This window comes from Panulirus ornatus, chromosome 16 (assembly GCF_036320965.1).
Source record: "Panulirus ornatus isolate Po-2019 chromosome 16, ASM3632096v1, whole genome shotgun sequence".
Classification (NCBI taxonomy): Eukaryota; Metazoa; Arthropoda; class Malacostraca; order Decapoda; family Palinuridae; genus Panulirus; species Panulirus ornatus.
The window spans coordinates 10,233,320-10,260,200 of record NC_092239.1 but is presented as its reverse complement, the minus strand read 5'-3'; the positions used below and the strand labels follow the sequence as shown (position 1 = coordinate 10,260,200).

The 26,881-nt window shown below is 42.0% G+C and overlaps 1 protein-coding gene across 1 annotated transcript in view; it reads left to right on the top strand.

Moving 5' to 3' along the window:
• Positions 1-26,881, top strand: part of LOC139753974 (ionotropic receptor 21a-like) — a 289,988-nt gene that overhangs the window by 75,152 nt on the left and 187,955 nt on the right. The window contains exon 2 of the mRNA XM_071670934.1: positions 22,700-22,727. The gene's annotated coding sequence lies outside the window, so the exon portion shown is untranslated. The remainder of the gene's footprint in view (positions 1-22,699; positions 22,728-26,881) is intronic.

The following is a 26,881-nucleotide window of genomic DNA, read 5'->3' as shown; positions in this document are numbered from 1 at the left end:
TACACTGTCATTTGTTTTAAGGAAGATCAACACACTGTCTTTTGTTTAACTTTATATTGTTACTGTGTGTACTGGATTCAATATGTTATCATGAATTATCTGCTACGACCTGGATTTGTTTTACTGTCATCAGTCGGTCATTTTACTCAGAAATCATCTGTACTGAAGTTTTACTTCATCTATTGTGTGATTCTAATGTTTTTTTTTTATACGGCCATTTTATTGTATCTGTAACTGGAAATTCTTAGTGTTCATATATGCATGCTTCGATAGATAGATAGATAGGAAGAGAGAGAGAGAGAGAGAGAGAGAGAGAGAGAGAGAGAGAGAGAGAGAGAGAGAGAGAGAGAGAGAGAGAGGTAAAAAAGAGAGAGAAAACGTTGCCGAACTCCGCTTGCTTGTGGGTCCTACCGCGAGAGAGGACTCACCACCATTGGCGAGGGTCAGTCAGCCAATTACCGAGAGCAGTGAGGTCCTGGACCTGGAGTTAACAAGTGCCTCGACCTCACGCTGGTGTAGTCGACTTAACTCGCCCAGTCTACTTCAGCTGAAGCTTACATTGAGAAATGCAATCAGGAAACAGAAGAAAGGATCAAGTGTTTTAATCTCTTAGAAAGTAGTTTTATATTCTTAGATATTGACGAAAATAACGCCATTTCTGTTTTCAATACCTTAAAGATCAAATATCGTGGATATCTTTATCGTCTTCTCATTTTGATTACGCTTATTTGACCGGCATTCTAGTTCTGATAAGATTTTGTTTACGCTCGTACCATATGAGACGATGTATCTATTTGTAATTTATATCCGATGAGAATTTATTTCCCCTAGAGTTCTCAAGGGGCATTGCAAATGTCAAATGTTTTTTTCCTGGAGTAAAATATTGAAGGAAGGTAAACCTGGGTGTGGAGGGAGGCGGAACAGATATTTGAGGAGACGCACTGGGCTGTCGACTATTTCTGGAGGCTGGAAATGTTGCCTCCCGACGTACCTCATGGCCAAATGGAGGTAAGCAAGGCTACACCGCGAGGGATGGTGCATGTATGTGTGTGTGTGTGTGTGTGTGGGCGTGCTCGCTGGGGCGGCGGGTTAGCTAGCTTGCTTTCCTGACAGTGTTCGAAGGAGAGAGAGAGAGAGAGAGAGAGAGAGAGAGAGAGAGAGAGAGAGAGAGGATTTCGCATCTGTCATGACATTTGCGATTAGTTTAGTATCATCTCTTTATCTGTTTCTGTGGAGACATTACGAGATAACATGAAAACGTGTATAATTCATATATGTTTTTCTATGGATTGACAAATTTGATTGACATCATCTTAATTACCCTTCATGAAATTAAAGATTATCTGGAAGGTAATGGCTCACCACACGAATATGAACGCGAAGAAAACTGGATTCCATACATTTCCATTTTAAGATTACGCCACAGCAATGAACGCTACGACTAAATTTCGCATCGAATTTGCAAAATTTTCTCTACATTAAAACTACTAGAACCATGTCCGAAAATGGGTCATATGTAGAACGAATCTCGAACAAAACTCCTCTTCGTTTAAACATGGTTTGCCTGCACCGAGATAAACTCAGATTATATTTTAATAGGTATATATACGATCCTGAAAGCTGACAGGTGTTGTATAAGCTGATGAAGTTAAGAAACAGTTTTCTGACCGTAATTTTTGAGCTTAAATGAACATTAGTTTATCTACCAAATCTACCGTAGTTTTTCTTTTCGTGATAAAAGCTCAAAACTGAAATTGGTGGCTGCAAGGCTGTAGCTTTGTTGAGTGTGCCTGCTTTTTCATATATAAACATATCCACCAACGTAAGCATACATGTACCAAAACCACTTCTCACGACGTTTAAACTGCGTTCATAGTAACTTAAATCCATAGACAACTATTAAACAGATTACTAGCTTTACGGTCGTTCACTGGATGATTTGGAGGACAAACAACAAGAATTTAAAGAATAAAGCGTTTTTAATCCCTGAAGCGAGCGGCTCCCCTATATACCGTCCTCTGAATAATAGATGACCAGAGATGGATAGTAATGCCTCCTCCTCCTTCTCCTTCTCCTCCTCTTGCCACACATTTGCGGATGACACACAAAGAGCGAGGTCACCTCACGTATGCTGGTGGAGATTAAACTCGTACGCTGGTGACACGAATCCTGGGTGTGCCCTTGATATCTTGTCTGTGTATTTGTATCAGTCGTGCTGTGCTTCATCATGTATTTGTCGAAGACCTGTTGTGTGGCTGATGCTCGGCTTTTGTGTTGTCAAATGTGTTGATTTGCTCTGCTCCCTCGCGTATGGAGTGTTGGGGTGCCTTGTGTTGATGGTGTTGTGTTGTCATGTCTTGTGTTAGGGCGCTGAGCTTTTACGTAAAAACGAAAGGCTTTCTTGTCTAAGTAGGACTAGCCTTTCCTTGCTTGACAGGTGATATAGGTTCTCTAGCGTTAGTGGGACTCATCTACTAAATGCTGGAGGGTTAGGTTAGGTTTTCATATGGTTGTGGGTGAAAGCTCTCTTGTCCCAGAGGGCTGGGCTCTCTTAATGTTCATAGAGCTAGGCCTTCTGGTGCCAATGGGGCTATTAATGAGGCTAGATCCTACTGTGTAAGTGGTGCTGGCACTCGCTTTTATTACTGGTGTGAGGTTCTTTTGTGCTGCGATGGTGTTGGATTCTCTTACGTTGGCCTTGATGGTTGGTATCATGTGATGGTGATACTAAGGGATTCTTATACTTGTGGCGATAGTTGCAAGTCTATCCCTCGACCGTAAAAACAGCTTTAAAAGATACGGTAGAAGTGGCTCTAAAAATAAATGGAATGATTTGATACCTAACCCTAACAGCTGTAACTTTGTAAATGACTGTGGTCCCATGATAACCAATTTACATAAAGAGGAAGAAAGTACGCTCATTAAGAATCTCACAACACTCTCTCTCTCATTACCAGTAATAACGTGTGCTGGCAAACTTCTGAAAAAAGAAATGGAAAAGTTATCGAAATTCCTTTTTTTTTGTATGATAATCGTAAAGTCTTCCATGGAAATGAAGGGAAGGAAAACAAAATTTCCACGGGAGAGAATGACATTTCACTGACGTTATACGGCATTGCTTCTGCACAAAGCTGGTCGTGCAAAATGCCCAAGTGCTACGGATGTTCCTGCCGTAATGCCTTTCATGTGGGAAAGGTAAAAAAAAAAAGAAAAAATAATATGCAGTTAACGACATGTACGAGAGGTAAAGAATGGCAGAGAGAGAGAGAGAGAGAGAGAGAGAGAGAGAGAGAGAGAGAGAGAGAGAGAGAGAGAGAGAGAGAGAGCATCCCAGATGATACCAGCTTTGAAAATCACTTTTTTCTTTTTTAGAATGATAGTCGAGGTTCTGCTAAGGTCTTCTGGCTTGCTGGGTTTAATTCCATTAAAAAAGTTCTTATTTTCTTTACTTCTTCGGGAAGAAGTGTGAGTCAGTGACCTCCAGTGGTCGTCCAGGTCTGTCTATGTGTCTGCCCTCGACGTAGCATTTTGGTTCGAGTTGGTGAGAAGAGAAATCTTACATTTATTTTTTTTTTCCTACCTTGATGTGCGACAGCCAAACTACTTTCTTAACTTATGTGCATAATATACATAACCTGAATAGATTTTCTAAAATACTTCGACAAAGAACAGTAAATTTATGCTAATGTATCTGGAGTTTGTTTTTTTCTCTTTCTTTCCCCCCCCCCCCCCCCACGCTTAATCGCAAGCGATCGCCCATTTGCCAGTAGAGTATACTTGGTAAAGCACTGATCGGCAACACCGCAGTCCTGATCTGGGCAACACCGCAGTCCTGATCTGGGCAACACCGCAGTCCTGATCTGGTCAACACTGCAGTCCACTCACGAGCCAATAAGACGCTTGACAGTCGTGTCAGTTGCATTTTTTTCATTTCTCTTTATTTTTCTTATTATTTGTCTATTTATCTTAATCTCTCACCCTGTTCTCTTCCTCCATTCATGACGGCAACGAAAGTAATCAAGTACTGGGTCGTATCTGAAGGTCATGCCTGGGTTAAGCAGGTGGTGTTGGATCAGGGTGGAGGTTGGACATGATAGTTGAAGATGATGATTGCTGTACCACAGGGGGAGAGGGAGGCTCTGGTGTTATGATTCTCTCTCTCTCTCTCTCTCTCTCTCTCTCTCTCTCTCTCTCTCTCTCTCTCTCTCTCTCTGCTTTGAATGGAGTCTGCATCTTTCTTTGGTGGTAATGAGGTCAGACCACCACTTCACTCGGACTTTGGGTCTTGTGTCGTCTGTGTATCTATGTCACACTCCGGGTTAGTGATGGGAGCTCTGCTTCCCTCCTTTTCCTCATTTTCACCCTCATTTTCTTCCACTTTCTCAGTGTGTTTATCTTCGCTCTTCGTAAATCGTACCACCCTATCCTTCAGTCTTCGCTTCCTTGCCATCTTCAATCCACTCCTCCCCAGTTCTCTACAAACACACTGCATTTAGTTTAAAGAAATTTCTCCTCACAGTGAACAAGTACGTGAATGAAGATAGGGTGTCCCAGACAGACAGACAGACACACACACACACACACACACACACACACACACACACACACACACACATACACACACACACACATACACACACACACACACACACACACACACACACACACACACACACACACACAGTTACTGATACAATAATGGCAGGGTTTCATGGCTACGTAAAATAGGAAGACACCTTTGTATTAGCATGATGACGCACAGTTGTGGAACTGCATGAACGCATTACTCTCTCACACACACACACACACACACACACACACACACACACACGCTCCCCTATAGCGGCAAACACACATTACACAAATATGAACATAAACGAGTGAACTGTAAGAAAACAGGAGATTCCAAAACAGACAATTATAGGTATCACATGTTTTATAGAGGTAATGGGTTAGTCATTAGCTCTACCCTGTAATGTATAGAATATAACAGAGTAGGAAAAAAAAAACTGATGTATATTAATATTTCCAGGAAACATAATTTTTTTGTGCCTTACATGATTCGAGGAAGTCGCTAAACTGAAAACAATTGTATTTTGTATCTATAATGAAATTACCAAACTTTTCATTATCAGGTTAAGTGAATTATGTAAGATGAGAATATTTTATGAATATTCAGCATTACGCTGAAGTTGTAGCAACACATTGGGTAGTCTCTCCCTCTTTTTTCCTGCTATTTTACAGTGTTGCCTGTAACTGTACATTTTACAGTGTTGCCTGTAACTGTGCATTTTACAGTGTTGCCTGTAACTGTGCATTTTACAATGTTGCCTGTATCTGCTGTACATTTTACAGTGTTGCCTGTAACTGTGCATTTTACAGTGTTGCCTGTAACTGTGCATTTTACAGTGTTACCTGTAACTGTGCATTTTACAGTGTTACCTGTAACTGTACATTTTACACTGTTGCCTGTAACTGTACATTTTACAGTGTTGCCTGTAACTGTGCATTTTACAGTGTTACCTGTAACTGTACATTTTACAGTGTTGCCTGTAACTGTGCATTTTACAGTGTTACCTGTAACTGTACATTTTACAGTGTTGCCTGTAACTGTGCATTTTACAGTGTTGCCTGTATCTGCTGTGCATTTTGTAGTGTTGCCTGTATCTGCTGTGCATTTTATAGTGTTGCCTGTATCTGCTGTGCATTTTGTAGTGTTGCCTGTAGCTGCTGTGCATTTTATAGTGTTGTCTGTAGCTGCTGTGCATTTTACAGTGTTGCCTATAGCTGTGCATTTTTAGTGATGCCTGTAGCTACTGTGCATTTTTACAGTGTGTCTGTAGCTACTGTGAATTTTTCACGGTGTTGCCTGTAACCTTGCATATCCTGTACCCGTGTGGTGGCACACACACACACACACACACACACACACACACACACACACACACACACACACACACTCACAACACACACACACACACACACAACACACACACACACACACACAACACACACACACACAACACACACACACACACAAAGATTTTTCAGCATTCCCCAAGGAATTTATGTGTTGTGTCACCATGAATCTTCGGGGATACGAACTTGTGTTCTATGTTTGTAATTTATCAGAGGTCTCTCTCTCTCTCTCTCTCTCTCTCTCTCTCTCTCTCTCTCTCTCTCTCTCTCTCTCTCTCTCTCTCTCTCTCTCTTTAGGTAGGTAGGAATGTCATTGGTGTGGGGAACCAGACGATATTAATGACGATCGTCAAATATAGTTTTTTTTTTTTTGTTTTCCTTTGTCTTCTTCAAGAATCATCTTGGGAAGTTTAAAAGTTCTGTGATTTTGTGGCTAATGTTCATGACAAGGAGAGGATAATCGGTATGCTGTTGTGGTGGGCATTAATTACATCACTCTACTCAGAATATGACATCATTTCTGGGTTGGAAGTGGAGAGGTTTGTGATGTTTCAAGGTTGTTTTTTTTAAGATATGATTTTAAGTCATTTAGTTATGGTCATTTACAAATTATCGAAGGTCTTAGGAATCATACTTGATTGAGATTCTCCTAATTTCGGGAAAAAAAAGGAAATTTAGTATTATATTTTCCCTTCTAATCAGATCACACCGTATTAGTATTACCATGTTTACAGTTCCATTAGGGAATGGTCTTAACGCACGTAACCCTCCAACTCCCAAATCCCAGGAAATAATCCTTGACAGGAATTAATGTCGTTAGGTTACAACATGTAAACAAGTTGAGCGAGTACACCTTTCCCCTAGCGTTACTTCTCTTGGCTTGTTTTCTTTCACTGCGTAGATGACATGCGATACTCAGTGTTGATGCTGCTTTGTGTCTTACGTATTGTGCTTATCACTATAGGGAAAAGTCCTAATGAATGTACTAATTGCAGTTTCGTTTTTTTTTTTCTAGATTGGCTGTATTATTATTTTCATCTACTATATTTCTATAAGTATAGCATACATTCATGATGAAACAATTGGTCCAGCTTCATCGGTGTTAGTGGAATTAGCAGTTCATGTGAGACGAGAAGGGATGATTGGCTTGTGAGACTAGGGAAGGGGAAGCTCAAGATATTAGGTTGCGAACAAAGGAACTGGGACACTCGTGAACCTCCGAAGTCCCTGGTAACTCGCCTTGTCGAAGTAGAGAGTGCAGGTCCTCTGTATAGCAGGTCCTCTTTGTATACCTGCCGTGAAAGAGAGGGCTAGGTGCACCCTCGACTTGGGGTTTTCTAAGACTGTACAGTACTGAATACTATCTCAAATATTTTTAGATACTTTAAAGCCCTTGTCTTTTCTTCTTCTGTTTCATAAATCTCTCTATAATTCAGTTAAGGCCCGGCCTTGATATGGACTTTTGTCCGTGATTGGAACCTTCAACATGAGTAAAAAGGTATCCATTGGTAGCTTAATATTTATACCTATTTCTTACTGTTAAGTTGTCTAAAGTTTAAATTTCTTTCAGTTTCGTATAGTATTATAATATCTTATAGTATCACTCTGGTCATTTCATCTAATGTTTATCTAGATTACAGATAAACTTTTCATTTATCATTTCCTGGTTTACATTCGTTCGAACTCAGAAGAAAACCAAAGTCTCTTAAAAAGAGTCATGGCAGACTCGACACGCGACGTTAATGGATATTTTCGATTGAGCGACTAGACGTTATCTACATCTAAGATTCATATTAGAGAAAATACGAGCTTTAGAATGAAATAAATCTGGCGAACCCTGTGACATATATAGCCACCATGGGGGAGTGTGACAAATTCTCCCTGGCCGAGATCTGATTGCGCACGATACTAGATCTATATGCACTAGGCTGTCATGGAAGACTTCTGTCTGAATGGCTCGGCAGAGATAACTGGAGCGTGTTCGGGAATGAAAGGGGATGAAGAAAGAAAAAAAAAGGGTCATAGTATCAGAGGGAGGGAGACTGAAATTGAAAGGCAGGATATGATAACGAGTTGCTTTTTTAGTGTTCGTCTTCTTATGGCAGAGGGAAGGGTGGGTTTCAGTCAATAGGTGAGGGAATGATAGAAGAGTTATTCTGTCTTAGTAAACACTACATTTATGTTATTTTTCTACAAATGATATAGTTGGAATTGGTATTGGTAAAATCAACTGTGACTGGTTAATATATATATATATATATATATATATATATATATATATATATATATATATATATATATATATATATGAATGAATGTATATTTGCCGTTTGCTGCGTTAGTGGGGTAACGTCAAACACAGACAGAGAAATGGCCTCATTCGCTCACATGTCATGAAAGGGGATGACAGCTCCTATTAACTCTATCCCTTGCACGCCTTGCACCCTCCTGCACGTTCAGGCCCCAAGCCTTCAGGGCATCATTTAACCCCATCCCTCCACCTCCTCCGTGGTTTCCCACTTTTCTATGTTCCTTCCACTTCTGGCGCCTCCTACCTCAGGTTCCCCCTACGTTTATCATGTTCAGGAGATTGCTGAAGTTCTTACGTTCTTGTCACACACACACACACACACACACACACACACACACACACACACACACACACACCCACACCAAACACACACGTAGAATCTAGGACTGCGACACTCAGTAGGACGCAACATCCTCACTAAAGCGTTGCCCAGTAATACAAGAGAAGCTGGGGGAATTAGTTTACCCAGAATTAAAGCTTTTCCTTAATGCGGAGACCCAATGCTGCTGCTGCTGCTTCTACCAGAAAATGATTCAAGATTGCAGTTTTGATAAGATTACTTACGAGGTCATTAATGCAATTTGCAATGTAAATACCAGTATTGAGAGCGTGGCCTGAGAGAAGTGCTTTGAGGATGGTAATCACATAGCAACCAGTGGCTGGCTGCCTCATCCACACAGCTGAGAGGGAGGTGAACCAGCAGCACTTCACCGTCGTCTTAAAGTAACTCGAGGCAAAATCATTCACGTACAGGGCGTGTTTACGAGGCAACATCTTATTTTTTCCCCATAATTTTCAAGAATACAACATTTCTCTCTATCTCTCTGTCTCTCTCTCCTTCTCTCGATAGTAGGTGGTAGACAGCAATCGACCAGGGAGGTACTACCCTCCTGTATATGGGAAGGGTTTGTGACGATTGTGGAATGAACTAGCGCATAAATGGCTCCTAGCTGTCATTTCTTTGCTCTAGATATTTGTCTTCCCTTTCTGCCTCAGCAGCATGTTGGAACCTGGCTTTTACTCTACAGACATACAATAAATTTCCTTCTAGTACATAAAACTTGACAACACTAAACTCTTGCCATTCGTTCTTCTTAACTTTGAATTGTCCTGGAGTGAGTGCGTGGCCTATCCGTCTTTGGAAGAATTTCTTCTTAAATACTCGAAAAAAACCTTGTGTGCTACCGATATATTTTCAAAGGCGATATACAGCTAAGGGTCATTGTAGGAACAAGCTTATGATGCTCTTAGGGTGAAATCATCGTACAACCGGTCGCTGACACTCGTGTTCCTAACGTTGTGAGCACCAGCAAGGCAGCGACCCGACTCATTGTGCCTCAGGCTGTCTTTAGCTTCAAGATGAACGGCTTTCCTTTCTAAGGAAACGAAAGCCAAAATTCTCGCCTGGGCACAAGAAACTGCGGGTACACCTGAGACTTGTAGGCGCGCTGGGAGCTCAAAACGCACGATTAGGCAGCTGCTGTCTGCAACACTTCATCAGTGCCTTGCCTTATTCACGAGATCAAGACCCTATGTACCCAGAGGTGTTTTGCGGACACTGCAAGAAGTCTCTTATCTCTCTCTGTGACCGGAGGGTTCGCATCTGTCCAGAGTTATAAGGGTGACTAGAGATGCAGACATTTTGCTCAGGGTGAATCTCTTCCACTTTTGTAATATAGTGTTGCAAGATTCCTGTCGCATTTGCGATGTCAGGGTGTTGTGATATTATTGTAAAGTCGTCCGTGCATGATAGGACCTTCACACTGATAAATAGGAGGCAACATAAGCATCATCAGTATAAGTGAAACAGCAAACACCACATTTCCTTGTAACACCAGCACAAAACGACTCTGATCAACAATCATCAGTTTTCCTCTCACCACCGCAACCATCAACTCTTCCATCGCCTTTACAAAGGAGGGTAAACTTGCGACCGACAGTACAACATGGACAGCCATCATCTGTGCAGTTGTCACGTTCGTAATCATTATGCTTATTGCATCCGTTTGATTTCGTCACCTGTCACTTTTGTTGGATATTACCAACTCGCTGCTCAGTACCTCACCTTCACATCATCATCACTTCCAGCCTCGGCCCCAACGCTTGCATTTTCTCTCTCTTCACACCCACACATCATGCGTCTCTTACTTTCCCCATCAGGGACATCAACACAGTCATCACTTCAATTACCCTTCATCTCCTACTACCTCCTCAAACACCATCATATCTTCCAGTGATCCTCCTCCTGCGTCTACTGATGTCTCCAACACCACTGCCATCCTCACTGACACACTCCCCCACCCCCCCACACACACACCAGATTTCACACTCGTAGTTCCCACTTTTGCCTCTCTCATCGGCATCATTCACACACTCCCATACCCTTGCTGCTGTCGTCAGCACAATCTTCACTCTCTAGCTTTCATTTATGCTCTCCTGACGAATGCCATCGCTGACAGCATCTTCACCGTTACTCCCACACAACCTGAACCACCTTGACCAGCACCAGCATCGCGTCCATTACACTCGCCACACTCGGGTCTGTTGATGGAGGTGCTTGGCACTGTATCACCACAAAGTCTAGGCCAACCTGATCGGCCAAATCGGATATCCCACATCAAAGGTTTCTCTGCGGCGAGTGCCCTACAGAGGAAGCTTTGAAAGGGTGTTGAATAGAAGTTGGACTTTCAAAGATGAGTTGGTTGTATTTCCATCTTCGATGCTGCCTTATGGATACCGTGCTCGTAAGAGGTTTTCGAGTAAAGAAGGTTGAAGTATTTCACAGGAAATTCCTCAGTCATTTGAGCTCCGAAGGCGATTGGATGGTTTGTGAATTCAATTCCAACAGAAACTGGAAAGTGTGGTTATGTGTATAGCTCATGTTCGTCAGAAGAAGGGGTTCTTTAACAAAGTTTCCTCATTTGAGTCTGGCTGGCGAACTTATTTCTAGATCACCGGTCATATCCACTTTATGATAGGATGTCTTATGGGGCAACAGCCTAGAGTCGGACTAAAACCGAATTGTTTACATCACAGCCACCATTTCAATTGACGCATCATAGCAGGGGAGTGTGTGTGTTTGCTGGCGTCGCGACGGGCCGTCTCATCTTCAGTCGTTATGCGCTATAAGTTAGCAACAAGAGATCCTCTCCAGTATCGAAAACAACAGTGTAGGGAAGAACTTGTCATTTCCAATAGTACTGTGTTTGTGAGGTTAAGGAGTCGAACTTTGACTGAGGTCTTATTTAGATGGAAAAAGAAGAGAGCTGATGACGCTGAAGCAGAAATTTATGGTATATCCATACGGGAAAAGACTTGGAAATGTTATGTATTGATGGAAGCTAAAGTTATCGTTATATGAGAATTGTACAGAGAGAATAGGTGAGTCAAGAGTATAACTGATAGTGAGGAAATGGGTCTTTATCATGACGCTGTCACACCATCAGCTTGATATGGTCCATCTAACGAGAATGACTAGGACACCTTTCGAGTGACATGACTCTCCAGGGATTGCGTTACCCGAGCGGTAGATGATGACACAGGAGGTCACTGACATGAGAAAAAGTTGAGGAAATTTCGTGCCAGATATTTATACGTAAACTGTTCATGTATATATCGTGGCAGTCGGGGGTTCAAAGAGATCGAGTTCAGACTGCGGAAAAAAGATGGACAGATGCAGTGAATGAAGTGCTTTGGACTGTTGGGTGCTTTGACTAAAGATGGGATAGAAATGATATTCCTTCCTGTTCAGTAGAGATAAATTGCACGAATTAATGATGTGAAAGAAGTGTTTTAGTTTTTCATGATAACGAATCAGCTTGGCGCACAAAGTGGAAAACCAAGAAGCCATTACAAAGATACGGAAGCTTGTGTTTCACTTAAAAATGATAGACATTATTTCTAAAGATGTGAGTGAATGGACTCGGATAGTCTCTGTACTCGACCCTGTTCCAATCAGGGACTGGGGTGAAGGGAATGGAGAGAAAGGAAACAAGACGAATATTCTTAAGTTTTGAAGGAGGTGGAAAAAAAAAACTACAGGACAAGTTGTAGTTACTGAGGGAGATATGACAGAAAAAAGGGGGAGTTCTAAATTTAGTGGGAAAAGGAAAGCAACAGACAATTAGAGGGTTAATACGAGCGCTTGTCAGCTGAATATCGCTTGGTCTAGCTAATGTCGGACGCACAACAGTAAGCCAACTCTTGAGGAGCGAGAGAGAAGCTAAAGAACAGTGGTGCACAGAGAAAGTAAATTCAAGCTCTGAGGTCAGACTGAGAGACTCAATAAAGCAGGCTGTTTTAAATTCGACCTTTCGACCTCGTCGAGTAAGTACGTAGACACAGAACTACCCATAGGTACAAGAAGAACTCCATACAAGACAGCTATTTAGGCAAAAGACTTTATGACGTCTAATCAAGACTTTCCCAGGTTTAAACGTTGTACTTACGTATTTGTGCAATGTGAGAATTTCAAGAGAGATTAGACGTTGCCGTGATTCTGAGGATGTTTACTGAGTTAACTGGAGGTAATTACAGAACCGACCAAGGAGATGAGAATGTTGTGAGGGTTTTTGGAAAGAGAAATAAGCGGAAATTAGGTTTTAGAACAGTTACATGTAAGTAGGTTACGCTTGCCTCCTCTGGGAAATCTTCCATGGTGTCTGGCTCTTGCTAATGCATATATATGTATATATATATATATATATATATATATATATATATATATATATATATATATATATATATATATAGAATTCTTATATATATATATATTGTACAAAGGCAAAGGGGATAAGAGTGAGTGCTCAAATTACAGAGGTATAAGTTTGTTGAGTATTCCTGGTAAATTATATGGGAGGGTATTGATTGAGAGGGTGAAGGCATGTACAGAGCATCAGATTGGGGAAGAGCAGTGCGGTTTCAGAAGTGGTAGAGGATGTGTGGATCAGGTGTTTGCTTTGAAGAATGTATGTGAGAAATACTTAGAAAAGCAAAGGGATTTGTATGTAGCATTTATGGATCTGGAGAAGGCATATGATAGAGTTGATAGAGATGCTCTGTGGAAGGTATTAAGAATATATGGTGTGGGAGGCAAGTTGTTAGAAGCAGTGAAAAGTTTTTATCGAGGATGTAAGGCATGTGTACGTGTAGGAAGAGAGGAAAGTGATTGGTTCTCAGTGAATGTAGGTTTGCGGCAGGGGTGTGTGATGTCTCCATGGTTGTTTAATTTGTTTATGGATGGGGTTGTAAAGGAGGTAAATGCAAGAGTCCTGGAAAGAGGGGCAAGTATGAAGTCTGTTGGGGATGAGAGAGCTTGGGAAGTGAGTCAATTGTTGTTCGCTGATGATACAGCGCTGGTGGCTGATTCATGTGAGAAACTGCAGAAGCTGGTGACTGAGTTTGGTAAAGTGTGTGGAAGAAGAAAGTTGAGAGTAAATGTGAATAAGAGCAAGGTTATTAGGTACAGTAGGGGTGAGGGTCAAGTCAATTGGGAGGTGAGTTTGAATGGAGAAAAACTGGAGGAAGTGAAGTGTTTTAGATATCTGGGAGTGGATCTGTCAGCGGATGGAACCATGGAAGCGGAAGTGGATCATAGGGTGGGGGAGGGGGCGAAAATTTTGGGAGCCTTGAAAAATGTGTGGAAGTCGAGAACATTATCTCGGAAAGCAAAAATGGGTATGTTTGAGGGAATAGTGGTACCAACAATGCTGTATGGTTGCGAGGCGTGGGCTATGGATAGAGATGTGCGCAGGAGGATGGATGTGCTGGAAATGAGATGTTTGAGGACAATGTGTGGTGTGAGGTGGTTTGAGCGAGTAAGTAACGTAAGGGTAAGAGAGATGTGTGGAAATAAAAAGAGCGTGGTTGAGAGAGCAGAAGAGGGTGTTTTGAAATGGTTTGGGCACATGGAGAGAATGAGTGAGGAGAGATTGACCAAGAGGATATATGTGTCGGAGGTGGAGGGAACGAGGAGAAGAGGGAGACCAAATTGGAGGTGGAAAGATGGAGTGAAAAAGATTTTGTGTGATCGGGGCCTGAACATGCAGGAGGGTGAAAGGAGGGCAAGAAATAGAGTGAATTGGAGTCATGTGGTATACAGGGGTTGACGTGCTGTCAGTGGATTGAAGCAAGGCATGTGAAGCGTCTGGGGTAAACCATGGAAAGCTGTGTAGGTATGTATATTTGCGTGTGTGGACGTGTGTATGTACATGTGTATGGGGGGGGGGGCCATTTCTTTCGTCTGTTTCCTTGCGCTACCTCGCAAACGCGGGAGACAGCGACAAAGTATAAAAAAAAAAAAAAAAAAAAAAAAAAAAAAATATATATATATATATATATATATATATATATATATATATATACATATATATATATATATATATATATATATTTATATTTAAAGAAAGGCAAGCTAAATTGAAAGGAATTTCTCGTTATGACAGAATATGACTGATGTAAATGGGCGCTACGTAATGATATAAGGCAGGATGAAGAATCCATTTGAAAACCAATTGAAAGCCTGTGATATTGTTCACTTGGGGTCATGCAGAACCATCGTACTACCCTGACCAAACTTATGGCTCCATAAGGCACCATTTTCTTGATCTCGCCTCTTCTTGCGCTCTTCAGCCATCGGTTATAACTGCAAGCTGGACTCGTAGGATACTCCCCGCTGTTGAACTCTCACTGTGGATACAAGAAGTTCTGATAATTGTAGCCTAAGCAGTGTCCTCTATGACGAGTGTGGTGTTTGGAAGGTTTTACTAGACGCGCTTTACATTAACTTGAGGACGAATTACCATTCATTTGACGACAAGGGAGATAGATCCCTGGTCATTCATCGAGGTACCTGGAGACGGCATGATTCGCAATGATGCTTGAAGATCTCTTGCAGTTCATCATATATGCCTAGGTAATTATTGGATGACCACTAGACGTTCAGTCACATTCTCCTCGTGATCGTGTTGCCGCGTCCTCCACAAAGGAAAGTGATGGAGTAAATAAATGTAAACAATAAATGGAAGAGGATTTATCTGTTCTTGTTTCCCGTGATCTTGCTGCATAGTGAGGAACGTAGTGGTAAGGTCTGATCGTCGAATGGTAATTAGAAAACCCGAAAGTTGTGTCTATATCTCCAAAACATGAATGAAACATAAACCACGTCTCTCGTTGTCTGCCAGCTTATTTTGAATGTAAATGGATTAGTTGGAGAAACTCCGTCGGAAAGAATTTCCCCTCATTTTTGAGGAAGTCTATAGTGTCAAAGGACTCTAACCGATAATCCGGCATTAGGATGGAAATACGCGAACTCATCTTTGAAAGATTAGCAGTTATTGAACAGCCTTTCAGAGGTCCTCTGTGAGGCGCTCACAGAGGAAGCTTTGATGTGGGGATATTCAATCTGTGGCTGATCAGGTTTGCCTACAATTCGTGGTGATATGCGGCCAAGCACCTCCCTCAACATACAGACTTTGGCGATTGTGATGGAGATGAGGCTATAGTACTGGCGCTGGTGCTGGTGTGGGGATGTGAGAGAAGAGAGGAAGGTGGTGGCCAGTGTTATGATAATCTGTGTAACATGTGAACGGTGCCATGAAGACTGATAAACGCATCGGCGAAGATGATGCTACATAAAACAACAAAGGTCTTGGTCGTCTTTCGTTCTCTCCCTCTGTGACATTTCGTGCCGACTACCAGCCAGCCATCTGCCACCGACGCTGAGTGTCCTACAAGACGAGGGTCATAAAACCACCAGCATGAAACTACGTTTTACGGGTTATTCCATGACAAACATCGGTCAGTGAGAGAGCGTGATCAAATAGCTCGTGGGAGGCTGAAGCTGGTGGGTCTCTTCATACAAAAATTATGGCAGCTCGATGTTGCAGGAAACTGGACACACACACACCTACACACACACACACACACACACACACACACACACACACACACACACACACATGTATTTTGAATCGTTACGAGGCATTGAATCAAGTCGATGATCGTAGATTCGTCTCACTTCACCCAGGCCCAGCTTCGAGACCTACTTTACCTCGATGCACTTCGATGTTCTGCTGCAGAAGATGCTTGGCAGTGTCAAAGGGTTACTACTAGTGTCCTTTGGTTCATAATGAGCGAATATGAGCTCGATGAAAGCGCCGCACTACCTCGGCCATACGTCAGCACAGGGTTCACATTCTACCTCTGCAGTATATTGCTCAGAATAGATGTCTAGATGTTAAAGAAGAATGTTCATCAGAGACCGAGAGAAACAATAAGTGCGATTAATGAATTGACAAGATACGATAAGCAAGGAATTACGAGAATAGAAATAAAGAAGACAGGTCAACAAGGTATAAAACAAGTTTATAGTGGCCTCAGGAACTTTTATGGCCTCCCGTCGGGTGGTGCTACACCACACTGTGCAATCAGGAGGAAGTACACACACCTAGATATAATCAGACAGAGCAGATGAACCCTCGTTGCTCTTGCAATAATCTGGCTGCCCAAACGAAGTCTACAAATATCATTTAATCCTCTTATGGTGGAATGATTACCAGTGTTCAGGGCCGCTGTTCATACGAGGTTCCTCCAGCAGCAAACGGAACTAAACGAAGATGCGTCATGATACCAAGCCTTACCCAGTATTCTGCTCTTCGGGATACTGCTCGTAAACTTCACACACACGCACAAGCGGGTCTGAGGATTCAAGCCCTATTTTCGATTAGACTTAGATGTTTTCAAAATTCAGGTACACATGGGGGTCAGGAAAAGAAAAGAGTTAAAGATTTGATTCTCTGTGATTATTATACACGAATATGAAATACTTGCTCAACTTTTTGAGAATTTTGGAGACCAAAAAACATTTCCCCGATGATGACCCTTGCCATGGGTCGAGCATCATGGAAATGCTGATGTTCCAGGTTAAACCATGTGTACTCTATTTGGCTCCAAGTCGGAGCATTTGACATTTCTCTGATTATGACGGAGTAACTCTACTTCCCTGTGTACTAACAACGGGTAAATTATCATTTCTTCAATGGAGTACCTGCAATAAGCTTTCAGCTCTACATAATCGCCAATTCAGGCAGTTGACATTATTTGATATGCCTTGCAGTTAAAGTACAGGTATTCACAGAGACGATGGTCGTGGGGCTGCTTGCATTGTATACTGCAGGTGGTGACCGTACACTTCGGCAGATGGGTAATAGTGTACGCTACTCCTCCCACCCGACTGTGGGTTGAGCCTGTCGCTGACACCTTTATAATTCCCCTCCTCACATCATCTCATCCCTTAGGCTACGTTCTGGGAACCAGATACCCATCCTGGATATAACAGGCACTTCATTGAATCCCTGGTAATACGCGTTTTTCATCCTAGAGGTGTCCCAAATAGCCTTAAGGTACATACCTCCAGTTAACACCACTAGTTCTTGTGAAACACCATGGTGTATGGCAGTTCCACTCAACGCTTGGTACACTCGCTACTTGTGTACTTTTTTGCGTATATGTAAAGTATTTCATCATTCGTATCAAATGAAAATCACTCATACTCTCTCATTATACGTATCATGTTTAATACTTAGACAATCAAACGAAAGATTCTCTTCTTGAAGGCTTCCGTATCTATAAATTTTTCTCCTTGTATTTTGGCTGTGGTTTCGAGTCCAGGACTTATATTCAATATTTGTTTCCAAGTTTCACGTCTCCTTGAAGCCTCCGCCGCTCGGCCCTTCATGTCCGTTCATATTATCACACTGAAAGACCAAGCAATGGAAATCTTGCGTACTAGACCTACACAGCTATAGCAATATGTCCTATCATCACACGGAAACATTCAATCCTCCTGTATGATCGTTGGAAATTAATGAAATGCCCGTTTTTGTAATGAAAGTGGACACAGCTTTTATTAATTGAAAATGGAATGGGCAAATATATCATTTTCCTATCACCGTTTAATCTGGTGGAGTTTGGCTAGGTGAGGGGGACGCTACCATTACACACGAAGGGGAGGAAGGCGGGATGAGGGCTGGGACGAAGAGGATGGGAAAGAAAATGAGGAAGATCGAGGTTATCACAAGTGGGAGGACGTGGCCCTCAGGGAGACGAGAGGGGGAAGTGTGATGATAGAAGAATACAGTGTATCGAGATAGGTGAAGAGGATGATTCGGGTGTTTAGATAAAGACAAGAGGATGATAAGGCTGTCATGGGAAATAGAAGTGAATAATGCAATGTTTAAGGAAATTAAAAAAATAGGGTTTGTGGAAATAAGATAAGATGGTAGTGTTTATGGGGTTATAACAAGATAGTACAAAGTATATTGAAACGAAATAGGGATATATGGAATTCTGTAGAGAGCATGATGATAAAAAGAGTTCATTAACAAGTATCAAATGACACCTAAAACGAGCGTGGCTTTCAAAGCCACAGGCCAGGTAATTAGTCCTTGTTCTTCAAAGCCATGTTATCCCGTGAAATCTTTTGGTTGCCTTGACATACACACACACACACACACACACACACACACACACACACACACACACACACACACACACACGCCTCCATCCTGAATAATTGATTTAGTCTAACCTGTCCCTGTTGGTTTAACCCTCTCTGAAAGCTCCGTCTTGAAAGTTTATTTGCACAGATATGAGAAACAGGGCGATCAACTAGAACCTAAAACTAGTAAATAGATACTTGGGTTTCGGTCCCCACGTGAAGATGTGCACAAGGAATTCGGCCAGACTAAGTAACGTGATTAATTAAACGAGCAGGCTCATCAACGCCTCTCCTGAGGAAACGGTGAGTTGGGAGTTAAGGCTAATGATTCGCGCCAGAATGATTAATGAAGGTATGGATAGGGAAGAGAGATGGAGAGACGAGGATGAAAGAAAGAGAGACTAAGAGAAATGGGTAGGGAAGAGGGATGGAGAGACGGGGATGAAAGAAAGAGAGACAAAGAGAAATGGGTAGGGAAGAGAGATAGAGAGACAAGGGAGAAAGAAAGAGAGATAAAGAGAAATGGATGGGGAGGAGAGATGGAGAGACGGGGATGAATGAAAGAGAGACAAAGAGGAATGGGTAGGGAAGAGAGATGGAGAGACGGGGATGAAAGAGAGACAAAGAGAAATGGGTAGGGAAGAGAGATGGAGAGACAGGGGAGAAAGAGAGACAAAGAGAAAGGTACAGACAGATAGAAAAGAAGATTGGTTGGTACATAGGTAGATATATAGGATGAATGAAGGAGAAAGAGACGTGGAAAGTAGTTGCTTATCGGATGTTTCCCTTGTGGAAATACTGGTGGACCTCTCCCCTCGGCTTTAGTTTTCTTCCTTGTTGGTCACCTGTTGTCCAAACATCCATATCTGATGGCTCTCAAAGTGCTAATGATTCTCAACACGAAGAGTCTCCTCCTCTTTCAGATCAAGTACATATTTACCGTGCAAAATGGTGTATGTACTCGGACAGGCTAGAGGGCTAACGCCTTTCTCGTCGAGCTCACGTTACTGCTGTTATATGGGCGATGACAATAGTCAGCGATGACTTATATGGGCGGTTACTTCTCTCTGGATCCTCTGTGTTCCATACGTGAAAGTCAAGTAATCGTGACATACTCAGGGAGGGGAGGACGCATGTTTGCATTTCATTTTCAATCTCTTTTTTTCTAGTGTATGATGTTGAGGTCCCAAGAGACACAGACAAACATTTATTTCGCAGTACATTTCCCCTCCCAAAGGCACAGATTCTGTTCGAGACACACCCCTACAAACGATAGTCTGTTTTTGAAATAATCTGAAACTTGTGGACCATTAATATAAATTTCCTGTCTACTCCCCAACGTATGCTCTAAATTGATTCAAGAATAGGAATTTTATTGTTATAAATGATGTCGTAAGTCATCAGTATCTATATTTTTTTCCCCCGATTTAATCGTCAATAGATGTATGACCCTAACAATATAGTGTTGTCAAAAGGAATCTGGTTACTATCCGGATTTAATTGTACTTTCAGGATCATGTTTTTACGGTTACCAGAAACCAACATAGATGGAAACTTAAACCACCTAATTGAAGCTCCTAAGTATACAAGCAGCTTGTAGGTGCACGCGTTGGAAACACATCTTTATTCGCAATGCTGCAGAAACTTTATGGTTCCACTCCAAGGACTGTCTTTATGCTTAATGCTTTACAAAAACACCTAATGTTCGCTTCGTGGATCTTGACCCTCCCAGCTTTAAAAGCATCTGGCTCAAAATTCCTTAACCCTCTGTAACTTTGCTTTTTATATTTCGTTGTGTATTCATCCCCCAGTTTCTCCACTTGTACACACACACACACACACACACACACACACACACACACACACACACACACACACACACACACACACACACACTTGCTTTGCATGGGATGTCATTCGACACCACAAGGAATTGGTCAGACTGTTAGACTATAGACGAGATGATCTTGGTGGAGTTGAAACTCTTTCTTCTTACTTCCCTCGACCTTTATTTAACTTTTGATCCTTTTAATTTTTCGCCCTCCTATCCTCATTCTCATATGCATTCTTTTTCCTCGCCTGGAACACGTATGAACGAATAGAAAAGAATCCAAACAGTAACAGGCCATCGGGTACCTTGGAGAAACAGAACACCCAGTGCTTTGTACAAGCTTGGAACTTATAGTGATTTCTTGAAACGGAATTCTATACTTGCTGGGATTTATCTCACGACAGAAAGACTTTCTCAAGTCATTTCCTTAATCGTGAACTTTTCGTCTGCTTACGATCATACTTTCAAACTATGGTAAGAAGGATGTGTCAAACAGTCACTTCTACCGTTTCTCTACAGTTTTTTTTTTTATAGCTAAAGCTACAAAATTTATACCACAAAAATCACCTCATTTCGTGCTCGTTGCGTCGGCTTGATTGGCTCCTGTCAGCCACCTATTTCAAGTGTGAAACGTGAGCGGATGTGTGGAAGATAATGGGGGGCCATCATTCTCCACCATACATACCCCCACCCTTCTCTTCCAGCTGCAACGGGAAATAGAGGTTGAGTCACCGTACGCCAATAACCAGTTTTCAGGGTCGATTCATATATTTCCAAGTTAGCCCAAGCCTGCAGTTCAATTTAGGTTCGGATCAATGTGCTCCTCTGCCATCAATCTCATTTTAGCGTGAGGTTCAGCAGAATGAGTTTCAAGGGAGGACAATACTCATGGGCGACCTGGCTCTCTTCCCCCACACATTGCCGTCGCGATGAAATATTAACCAATGGCAACAGTCTAGCTATGACATATGAAGGGATGATAGTGTCAGTACTGTACGTGCTTTATCATCGTACGTGGTTAAAGGTGTTACTCTCATTTGAACGACTGTGTTTTTTTTCTTTTTCTTTTTTTTCTCCCTAAAGCGATAATTTCTTTTTTTCCCCCCCTTAAAGCGATAAAGTAAGATAAATGAGTTTCTGAAAGTACAAGAACAGACGGGCAATATTGATCATTTATTTCGAGTAGAATAAAGGTGTTGAGTTTTGGTTCTCTCGTGGCTAACATGTAGTTCGTAAAGCCAGGGTTGTCTTCGTCACTAGGACAGCAGGAGCATCAACAGTGCCCCTAGTGATGCAGGAGTCGAGGGTCAGTAGGGCAAGTTACGTATAGAGTGGTAATGGCTCGTTCGTCTGCATACGCAAATTAGGTTAATTGCCACCTCTCTAATTGCTAACGACCGGCAGCTACCTCTGATTAGGGCGGTGAGCTGATATCCAAATGGCTGACAGAGGAAAGGGGGAGAAAAATGGGAAAGTGTATTTCATAATAGAGGGGCTCCTATTTTTTTTTATGGGAGTTGAAGATTTGGAGAATATGTTTCTTTGTTTAACTTATGCTTAACTGTATCTGTTCGTGGATGCACTTATGAATGTGTGTGTGTGTGCATATGTATGCTTGGTTGTGTGTTTGTGTGTGTGTGTGTGTGTGTGTGTGTGAGAGAGAGAGAGAGAGAGAGAGAGAGAGAGAGAGAGAGAGAGAGAGAGAGAGAGAGAGAGAGAGAGGCAGCGCTACCTCTTAGCGACCGCAGACAGACTTGAGATAAATAGTATCACTTAACATCGTAAGACTTACATCACTAGTCTACGACCCTTGAGGGAAACTTGTTTATCCCAGTTGTTAATGCACCATATCCCAAGAAGGAGGTCATGAACCCTCAAAGAGGTCATGATAGTAAGGATGTCGTCTCGAGAAGCGCATGATATAATTTCCCTGACACATTTACCAAAAGCGTCCGAGATACAACAGATGGTTTGTTATGTATAAGGAACAAGGGCGTATCAGAATGCCAAAGATGAACACATTTAGATGAATGTCTGACTGAGAGCTTCTTACTGATTTTGATTTCTATAACATTGCTTGTGAAACTCTAGTTTTCAATAAATTTATATGTATATCTATATTTTTTTTTCATACTTTCAGATGCGAGGATAAGGCGTCTGCACGATTGGTAAGTACTAATACATAACTCTCTGTGTAAAGAATTTATTCGAATACATTAGTTTATGTTGCTACAGACGTTAGGAAGATACACTTACAAGGTAAGTTTGTTGACAAACATTTATTACGTCTGTGGGGGATAATAATTAAATGATTTTGTGCATTGCACCGTATTTATCTTTATTTCTTTGTTTCTATGATAGGGGTGGGCCCATTCTCTCATTGATGTAGGTTCCGAGTCTGATAGGAAATCAGTGTTGGTGCCCCTTTATATTTTCGCCTAATTAAAGAGCAGCATACGTCAGCACCGCCCACGGTCGTCCACGGGCCCACCGCCCCTCCCTCTTCCACTCTCTCGTTCGTCCGGAACATCGAGTTTACCTGCAGCCCCTTTTTGTTGTACATAATCTCCGTTGTAATTATGTTGGTTAATTGAGTTTCGTTTTTGTGTTACTGCCAGTTAACGCTGGCGTGTGTTGATATAATCAAGCTCCGACTCGACAGACCACGTCATATCACATCGCCGCATTAACAGAACCGCCTCTGTGTGTAGCTTATCTCTCGCATCAACAGAACTGCCTCTTGTGTGTAGCCTAGCGTGTGCATCAACAGAACTGCCTCTGTGTAGCTTAGTGTTTGCATCAACAGAACTGCCTCTGTGTAGCCTAGTGGTGCTTGCATCAACAGAGCTATCTTTGTGTAGCATAGAGCACAACAAACCCCTTATCATCACTGCTCCCTTATCTTCTCTTCATCTTCACGTTTCAGGCCAAAGGCTACGAAGCATAGTGAAGATGCTTTGGGTCAGCGTTACATCCCTGAGTTACCTGCCATCCAGGCCGTGCACTTAATCATATCAGCAATAGGCCTACCCATTATCACCGCTCATTAATGGTGTCACTGATAATTGCAATCATATAAACTTAGACATTATATGTTTTGACTATAATACTGTCAAGAACAGTACAACTTTCTTTTTGATTACCTATATGCCTGTATAAGGCTTAATTTTTTTCCTGTGAGTCTTTGATAACAGAAATGCTTGTCGAAGTTTTGATAATCTTGTTGTTCGTTTGACAATGGGGTTCCGCTAACTGATAATGGAGAGTTCCATCGCGCTATTGTTTCTGCGTCACTGGCTGCTCATTGGCACCGCCTCGATCAAGCATTTGGTCGACTGGTGTGTGTGTGTGTGTGTGTGTGTGTGTGTGTGTGCTGATGATAGCCTCTGTCATGCAACTGGTGAAAGGCACCATCAAAACGTCATTCTGAATGGGTAGCTTCATGGAATGGCTGCTCATTCTCGCCGTCATTGTATATTGCATTTGTTCATCTGTGTGACCAGGTGTGCTGCAAACAATTGAGTAAAGATGGTAGCGACGAAGGTTAGCATCCTAATTCTGGATTTGCTTCAGCGAATGACAGCTTTTCAACGCCTTTATTATACTGACTTGGGTCATTTCCGAACCCAGAGTGTTGTCGATCTAGTGTACCAGTCTTGCGTTGACGGAAATCACTGCCTTCTTGGCTGTCTTCAAACTGACGTGGTTGGGTCATCGAAGCTGTCATTGATTAGCGTTTACTCGTCGGCGTTAGCAAGTTGCCGTTGCATCACAGGCCTCACGCTTTTAGCAGATGTCGCCGTCGGAGTGACGCTCATCATTTGTGCTGCAAGATTTCTTCTTTCCTTGTTATGGTATGAAGTTGTCCCAGACGACTTTCCTCCTTTTTCAGGAACCTGTGACACAAATTCCCTTTTAAGACAATGTTAGCGATTTTAGCTTTCCTCCGTCCCACGTCAACAATTTTAGTTTTCGTCGTCCGGTTAAAGGAGAAACTCAGGGAGCTGTTAACCGAAAGGCTTTGATGAATGGCTTCAGGGGCGAGGCGGATAGAAACCGTTTGTCCGTTCGATGCAAAACAGGCTGTCGAAGTCATTAATTGGGACCATCGTTTACAAACGAGATGTGATTTACGATACATTTTTTTTTTTTTTGTTTCTTTATGAAAGTGCGTTGCAAAGGTGGTATAGCGAGGAAATACACGAGATAATCTCTTCAAGATTTATTATAATGCAAACATAAAAGAGATAAAGGCATCATCGAGGGTCTTTCTAACCATTATTCATTTCCACTGTTACTGTACGGTCTTCTTGGTGAGTACTCTTGTGTTCTTAACAAATTGTCAATCATTATAAGAGTGGGAACGTGTAGGGTCGTGTTGGAGGAGGCTTTTAGATTTCCAAGGGCAAGAGGAGGAGGAGGAGGAGGAAGGTCTGGTCGTCGTTTCCCTCACTGAAATAAACAAGACGTTCATGGTCATGCTCAAGTCATTTCCTTTGCTTTTGTTTTTTCTCGTCTTCGAATACGATTAGAATTGTATCTACTGCAGTAGGGAGCTCTGTAGTATTCCATCTTTAAGGGTTGTAAAACACACACACACACACACACACACACACACACACACACACACACACCAAGCTTGTTGCCAACCTCTGCAAGAATAGGCCTACCTTAGACAATGTGAAATCATGAACAAATTTAGTACACTGAATATCAACCTCCCTCCACCACGCACTCGTGTAAAGACTGGTTGATACCATCCTCTTTACAGTCCTGCCTTTTTTTTTTTTGTTTGTATATTTTCTGTACATGTGAAGCCTTACAGAGCCTTGGCTATAGCTGTATAATAACAATCCACAAAATGGCTCGTGTTTCGCCAACACACAAAAGAATGCAATGGAAGCAATGTAACCGTTTTAGTTTAACGTCACATTCAATAAAACTGTTTGACAGCGTAATTAAGAAAAAAGAATAAATAAATCGGAACTTTTGAAGAGCGATAAGTACATGGACGAAGGTCAAACCCAGTCTGTAACATGTATAAGTACACAGACACAGCTGTTCGCACGCTACTAGATCCTGTGTGAGAGTGATTGTACTAATTGTATAGACTCCCGTGGTGTAGTGGTTAGCGTTCCTGACCGTGACGGATTCACGGGCTGCCCAGGGCCGATCGTATAGGTTCGAATTCTGGTCGCGGCAGGTGGTCCACAGTCAACCCAGGTGTTCATCCATCTCTAGGGGTTTGTCGATGAAAAGGGTACCTAGCTCAGGCTAATATATATATATATATATATATATATATATATATATATATATATATATATATATATATATATATATATATATCCCGTCATCTCTGTGTTGTTTCATCTATTAGATATTTTAGTGTAAAAAGTCAATGATATATATATATATATATATATATATATATATATATATATATATATATATATATATATATATATATACACATATATATATATCATTGACTTTTTACACTAAAATATCTAATAGATGAAACAACATAGAGATGACGGGATAGACTAAAACAAAGTCGTTCTGTCTTTCCTATGGGCGGATGCAAGATGCTTGATAAACTTATTTTGCCTTTGTCACCAATGGTATACGGTCGTTTTCTACCGGCCGTAGGCATCAGAGGTGAGGTTAACGATATACATATTGGAGAGAATTATTTCCTATAGGGCCTTCATCAGCTGGTTGTAATAGGGTACGCCTCAACCTGAGACGAGATCAAAGGCATGGCTGTCCCTCCCTCCCCCACACCTTCCCTCCCTATCCCCGAGAAGTCGGCGCCCTTCACTGCCTCTTAGGCAAATGAGGACCCCCTCTTGGCGCGCGTCCTTACTTAGGGCTGGCGACGTGGGTAGTTCCGGTGGTGAACAGCGACCTCGCAGCTATTCACTTGGCTGCTGCTCTGGGAGGCAAGGACACATTAGGTCTTTTGTCAGTGCCCTTGTGGCACTTAGTCCTCCCACTCTAGTCGCCTGTGTGGTTCAGGGAGGTCCAGTATGGTCCGGGATGAGACACGTACAGGAAACGACGAGTGGTCGTCTTTATATATGTTTCACTTATGGTGACAATGTATATACTTGGTGTTTATACATGACGCAGTTCTTATAAGTATGAAAATGCTGAATACATCCTCACCCTTGGAGTATGTGAAGGTATCTTTAACACAGTACATTTAGATATATTACCTACCTGCCCCATGAGTTCGTCCTGTCCTAACTGAGGTTCCTGCAGTACTCAGGAAGCTGGCTACGTCCACCAGTGGGGACCACAGGTCATAAAGCGTCCT